This window comes from Gopherus flavomarginatus, chromosome 7 (genome assembly GCF_025201925.1).
Source record: "Gopherus flavomarginatus isolate rGopFla2 chromosome 7, rGopFla2.mat.asm, whole genome shotgun sequence".
Lineage (NCBI taxonomy): Eukaryota > Metazoa > Chordata > Testudines > Testudinidae > Gopherus > Gopherus flavomarginatus.
Genome location: NC_066623.1, coordinates 100,949,489 through 100,955,665, shown reverse-complemented (window position 1 = coordinate 100,955,665; position 6,177 = coordinate 100,949,489). Strand labels below are relative to the sequence as shown.

Sequence of the window (6,177 nt, the reverse complement as noted above, 5' to 3'; positions counted from 1 at the left end):
GGGAGGAGTGACTGGGATAGAGGGAAACCTGATAGCAGCAGGCACAGTCCTGCCCATCCACTTGCTGCTGACACTGGCGGAGGACAAAGTTTACAAGCAAAATCAACAGGTACAGCCCTGCCCATCTGCTTGCTGCTGACACTGGCAGAGGACAAAGTTTACAAGCAAAATCAACACACCCTCAAACAGCTACATAAGAGCTTTAGATGCCAGAGTCCTAACCCAGAAACCCTACTAAGACCCCCTCTACTGGTTCCTTCAATTCATCAGCAAAGATTTGTCAGATTTTTCCTCCTGAGTTATACTTTCTCATTTTCTCCTGGTTCTTCTTAAAAAATCAATTACAGATTCCCTCCTCCCGCATCTTCTTTCATGAAAAATAGCCAGTAAAACCAGATATTCTACAAATCTGGTAGTCAGGAATGCAAAAGATCTTTTTACAATAGGTGTTAAACGTTTTGAATACATCATTTTTATTGCAATTAATGTTTTGAGGGCTTACATTCGAGCCTGATGCCACATTCTCTGAGCAATCAACTTCCATTGTTCTCCATGACAAGATTTTTTTTTCTTTTTTTAGCTCCCATCACCAAGGGCACTTTACAATTATACATTTACTGGCCATTTCATTTAAGAATTTAGTCCCCAGACCTGCAATCAGATCAAAGAGGAGGCCACAGAGATTATGTTACATAATTATAATTGAACATACCTATTACAGTAGCTCCAAGAGGCCACTCAGATGGGGCTCCATTGCACTAGCTGCTCTACACACATACAGTAAATGACAGTTCCTACCCCAAAAAAGCTTGTGTCATAAACAGACACTTAAAAGTTAATGTCTCTTTCACCTGTAAAGGGTTAAGAAGCTCAGTGAACCTGGCTGACACCTGACCAGAAGACCAATGGAGGGACAAGATACTTTCAAATCTTGGTGGAGGAAAGTCTTTGTTTGTGCTGGTTTTTTTTGTTCGTTGTTTGCTCTTGAGGCTAAGAGGGACCAGAAATGCACCATAGGTTTCTCCAATCTTTCTGAAACAGTCTTTTATGTTCAAAATAGTAAGTATTAGCTAGAAAAGGTGGATTAGTCTTATATTTGTTTTTTTAACTTGTGAATGTGTATTTTCCTAGAAGGATTTTACCTCTGTTTGCTGTAACTTGTATCTTAGGCTAGGGGGGAGGGAGTCCCTCTAGTCTATATGAGCTGAGGACCTTGTAAACATTTTCCATCTTGACTTTACAGAGATAATTTTTACTTTTCTTTCTTTAATTAAAAGCTCTCTTTTTAAGAACCTGATTGATTTTTTCCTTCTTTAAGACCCAAGGAGATTGGGTCTGAACTCACCAGGGATTGGTGGGGGGAAAGGAGTTGGGGGAAAGGTTAATTCCTCTCTGTTTTAAGATCCAAGGAATTTGAATCAGTGTAATCTCTCAGGGTAACCCAGGGAGGGGAAAGTCTGGTAGGGGGAAAGGAGGGGGAATGGTTTATTTCTCTTCGTTTTAAGACCCAAGGGGTTTGGGTCTTGGGTTCCCCAGGGAAGATTTTGGGGGAATAGGAAGTGTGCCAAAACACTACATTTTTGGCTGGTGGCAGCGCTATCAGATCTAAGCTAGGGAATTAAGCTTAGAAGGGTACATGCAGGTCCCCACTTTTAGGACGCTAACTTTCAAAATGGGAAATATACCTTGACATGATGTACAGCGGTGGGATATCTAGGACCAAAAGCCAGGGAGTTTTTTTTTTTCTCTCCTTTCTGGCTGCTTGAAAGCAGCCTGAGTGGATTGGATTTAAAAATCAAAGCCAGTGAGTTTTTTTTTCTCTCCTTTCTGGCTGCTCATATAGCAGCCTGAGGGCAGAGGTGTTAAGTTTTTTAACAAGGGTCTTTGTTAAAAGGAGGCTCAAGCTGTGAGCCAGCAGACACTAGCAAAAGGCATTTACAAATGAATTGATTTTTTTCTTTCTAACTCTCGGGCACAGCTAGTTAGAAAATCTCTGTCAACCAAGCAGCCCTGAGGAAGCAGCCTGAGCTGCAGCATTCCAGGCAGTAAGCTGCAGAGGAGGCAGCCAGCACAAGAAAGCAGGAACAATGAGTTCCAAGGAAGCCATTAAACAGGAACAGGAGAGGCTAGAAGCCATAGAAAGAGACAAGGAACATAGGAGATGGAGGGAACTAATTAATGCAGAAATAGCCAAGGAAGAAGCTCAGTGGACCCTTAGCAGAGGTGGCGGCTGAAATGCCTAAGGAACACTTGAACGATTATAAACTTTTTCAAACCAAGACCAGAATCAGAATGGGGCTAACACCGGAGCATGCCCGTTGGTGGTTCAGAGCCCTAAGGTGGAAACCAGATGGGTCATTTACCCAACACGCCTACCACATTGGAAAGAATTGGGATGCCTGGATATCAGGAGCAAATGTTAAATCTCTGGATGAGCTGTACCTCCTGATGCAAATGGAACAGTTCTTAGAGGGTGTTCCTGAGGAAACAGAAAGGTACATCCTAGATGGGAAGCCCAAAACTGTAACCGAGGCGGGGGAGATTGGAGCCAGATGGGTTGAAGTGGCAGAAAAGAAAAAAGCTACTAGCAAGGGGAGCGAATATCCCAGGGGGCAAACAGAAAATAAACCCTATCACCGGGAGCAACCCAAGACTCCACCTACACCCCAAGGCAAGCCCCAGACACCCTATTGTCCCACCTCACCAGTCTCCAGCAACCCACCTCAGCCCAGTGACCAGTCAGCAGGGCGCTGTTTTAAATGTAATGAACTGGGACATATAAAGGCCAACTGCCCCAAGAACCCCAACCGAGTGCAGTTCATTACATCACCATCACATCAAAGATCCAAAGGCCCAGATGCCTCTCAAATACCCTCAGAGCGAAGTGAAATTTTGAGTGTGGGCGGAAAGAAGGTTATCGCTTGGAGAGACACGGGGGCACAAGTGTCAGCTATCCACCAATCCTTAGTGGACCCCAAATTCATTAACCCAGAGGCCCAAGTGACAATTTACCCCTTCATGTCAAAATCTGTAGACTTGCCTACAGCTGAACTGCTTGTCCAGTACAAAGGCTGGTCAGAAATGTGGACTTCTGCAGTCTATGACAATTATCCCATCCCCATGCTACTGGGGGAAGACTTGGCCAACCAGGTAAAGCGGGCCAAGAGGGTGGGAATGGTTACACGCAGCCAAGCCAGGCAAGCTTCCAGACCCATCCCTGTTCCTGAGCTGTCTAGTCTGTGTTACCAGAGATCCAGACAGAGGTGGTGGACCTGGATCCCCTGCTAACGACTGCAACAGCCACAGTGCTTCCAGTCCCAGACCTGGAACTGGAAAAGCAACCAGCACCAGAACCATTGCCAGTACTGACACCAGCGCTTGCAAACCCATCTCCAACCCCAACGCCAGAGGTCGCCAGCGGGCCTCAACTGGCAGAAGCAGCAGACAACCCTACCCAAGAGGCTCAGACAGAGCCTGAAATATCGCATAGTGCACCAGCGGAGAGCGGTTCACCATCAGCGAAAACAGCCCCATCACCTACATCGCTTCCAGAGGGACCAAGCCCAAGTCCACAGTCTAAGGAGGAACTGGTGTCTCCAGCCTCAAGGGAACAGTTCCAGATGGAGCAGGAAGCAGATGACAGCTTTCAGAAAGCTTGGGCAGTAGCATGGAGCACCTCACCACCTCTCAGCTCTTCTAACCGATCCCGGTTTGTTGTAGAACAAGGATTTTATACAAGGAGACTCTTTCTGGTGGACACCAGGAAGACTGGCATCCTCAAAAACACTTGGTAATTCCAACTAAGTACCGGGGAAAGCTCTTAAGCTTAGCCCATAATCATCCCTGTGGCCATGCTGGGTGAACAGAACCAAAGACCGGTTGGGGAAGTCCTTCCACTGGGAGGGGATGGGCAAGGACGTTGCTAATTATGTCCAGTCTTGTGAGGTATGCCAAAGAGTGGGAAAGCCCCAAGACCAGCTCAAAGTCCCTCTCCAGCCACTCTCCATAATTGAGGTCCCATTTCAGCGAGTAGCTGTGGATATTCTGGGTCCTTTCCCAAAAAAGACCCCCAGAGAAAAGCAGTATATACTGACTTTTTTGTGGACTTTGCTACCCAATGGCCGGAAGCAGTAGCTCTAAGAAACACCACGGCTAAAACTGTGTGCCAGGCCCTAACAGACATTTTTGCCAGGGTAGGTTGGCCCTCCGACATCCTTACAGATTCAGGAACTAATTTCCTGGCAGGGACCATGAAAGATCTGTGGGAAGCTCATGGGGTGAATCACTTGGTTGCCACCCCTTACCACCATCAAACCAATGGCCTGGTGGAGAGCTTTAATGGAACTTTGGGGGCCATGATACGTAAATTCGTAAATGAACACTCCAATGATCGAGACCTAGTGTTGCAGCAGTTGCTTTTTGCCTACAGGGCTGTACCACATCCCAGTTCAGGGTTTTCACCGTTTGAACTTGTGTATGGCCACAAGGTTAAGGGGCCATTACAGTTGGTGAAGCAGCAATGGGAGGGGTTTACGCCTTCTCCAGGAACTAACATTCTAGACTTTGTAAGCAACCTACAAAGCACCCTCCGACACTCTTTAGCGCTTGCTAAAGAAAACCTAAAGGATGCTCAGGAACAGCAAAAGGTCTGGTATGATAAACATACCAGAGAGCGTTCCTTCAAAGTAGGAGACCAGGTTATGGTCTTGAAGGCACAACAGGCCCATAAGATGGAGGCGTCATGGGAAGGGCCATTTACAGTCCAAGCTGTTTACGATCTCATAGCATTTCCCACTTCCTCCCTAAAGCCTAAAGTGTACCATGTTAATTCTCTCAAGCCCTTTTATTCCAGAGACTTAAAGGTTTGTTAGTTTAAAGCCCAGGAAGAAGATGCCGCTGAGTGGCCTGAAGGTGTCTACTATGAAGGAAAAAGTGACGGTGGCGTGGAAGAGGTGAACCTCTCCACAACCTTGGAACGTCTGCAGCAGCAACAGATCAAGAAGCTGTGCACTAGCTTCGTCCCATTGTTCTCAGTCACCACAGGACGGACTGACCGGGCATACCACTCCATTGACACAGGTAATGCTCACCCAATTAGAACCCCACTCTACCGGGTGTCTCCTCATGCCCAAGCTGCTATAGAACGGGAGATCCAAAACATGCTACAGATGGGTATAATCTGCTCCTCTACCAGTGCCTGGGCATCTCCAGTGGTTCTGGTACTCAAACCAGATGGGGAAACATGCTTTTGCGTGGACTACTGTAAGCTAGGTGCGGTAACTTGTCCCAACAACTATCCAATGCCACGCACCAATGAGATATTGGAGAAATTGGGACATGCCCAGTTCATCTCTACAATAGACTTAACCAAGGGGTACTGGCAAGTACCACTAGATGAACCTGCCAAAGAAAGGTCAGCATTCATCACCCATGCAGTGGTATATGAATTTAATGTGCTTCCTTTCCGGCTGCGAAATGCACCCGCCACCTTCCAAAGACTTGTGGATGGTCTCCTAGCAGGATTGGGAGAATATGCAGTTGCCTACCTCGATGATGTGGCCATTTTTTTCTGATTCTCTTTTCTATCATAAGCATTTACTTCATGACAACTAGTAAAAGCAATACTAATGTTTTATTTAAGCAGTTATAGATTAGGAATTTTTTTCAAATAACAAATGCTACTTAATTCATGATGTCTGATAAAGTAACTTTCCCAAACCTTTTACTTTTGTTTCCACTTGTTCTGCCAGGTTTGAGGTTTACTGTATATCAGTGTCTAAATGTTCTGTTTTTAAAACAAACGTAAAGACTGTGTTATCACATAGATCTGGAAAAAAATTACACTTATTTTTAAACTCTGGTTTTATTCTTTCTCTGGAAAATATTATTTTATATTAACATAAAGATTTTTAAAATGAATTCAGTGGTCTCTTTATTTTAAGTCCTGCATTTAGTAGTCCTTTATACCATAAATTCTTTGGGATAGGAGCCGTGTCTATCCTTTAGTTTGTACAGTGTCCTGATCAGCACCTTTGGGTGCTGTCATAATTACTGTGCCTAAAATGTTTGTAGCTTACAAGCTATATATTTGTTTAAATCAACCTTGAGCTTCTCGTTCTTGCCATCAAAGTCCCTCCTGCAAGGCAGCTGTTCATATCAATGATGGAGAATCAAAAT

General features: G+C 45.2%; 1 protein-coding gene across 1 annotated transcript in view; it reads left to right on the top strand.

The window, feature by feature from the left end:
- HOOK1 (hook microtubule tethering protein 1) overlaps window positions 1-5,919 on the top strand; it is a 194,895-nt gene extending 188,976 nt beyond the window's left edge. Inside the window, exon 23 of the transcript XR_007775432.1 lies at window positions 5,642-5,919. The gene's annotated coding sequence lies outside the window, so the exon portion shown is untranslated. The remainder of the gene's footprint in view (window positions 1-5,641) is intronic.
- The last annotated feature ends 258 nt before the right edge of the window (window positions 5,920-6,177 follow it).